Source organism: Bubalus bubalis, chromosome 20 (assembly GCF_019923935.1).
Source record: "Bubalus bubalis isolate 160015118507 breed Murrah chromosome 20, NDDB_SH_1, whole genome shotgun sequence".
NCBI lineage: Eukaryota > Metazoa > Chordata > Mammalia > Artiodactyla > Bovidae > Bubalus > Bubalus bubalis.
Window position 1 is genome coordinate 36035305 of NC_059176.1, and position 374 is coordinate 36035678.

The following is a 374-nucleotide window of genomic DNA, read 5'->3' on the forward strand; positions in this document are numbered from 1 at the left end:
CCTCTCTGGGCTCTGGTGCCCTCTGCAGCTCGCTGGGCATGGTTACAAGGCAACCAGGTCTTATTCTGGGAAAAGTGTGAAAGTGTTAGTCGCTCAGTCACGTCCGACTCTTTGCAACCCTATGGACTGTAGTCTGCCAGGCTCCTCTGTCCATGAGATTCTCTAGGCAGGAATACTGGAGTGGGTAGCCATGCCCTTCTCCAGGGGATCCTCCTGACCCAGGGATCAAACTGGGGTCTCCTGCATTGCAGATTCTTTACTATCTGAGCCACCAGGGAAACACCCAAAGGTCTTGGGAAATTCATCGTCAGGCTTGGTGCCAGCATCTAGCTCCAGCCCAGCCCACCTCTCTTGACTCTGATAGGCTTAGACCC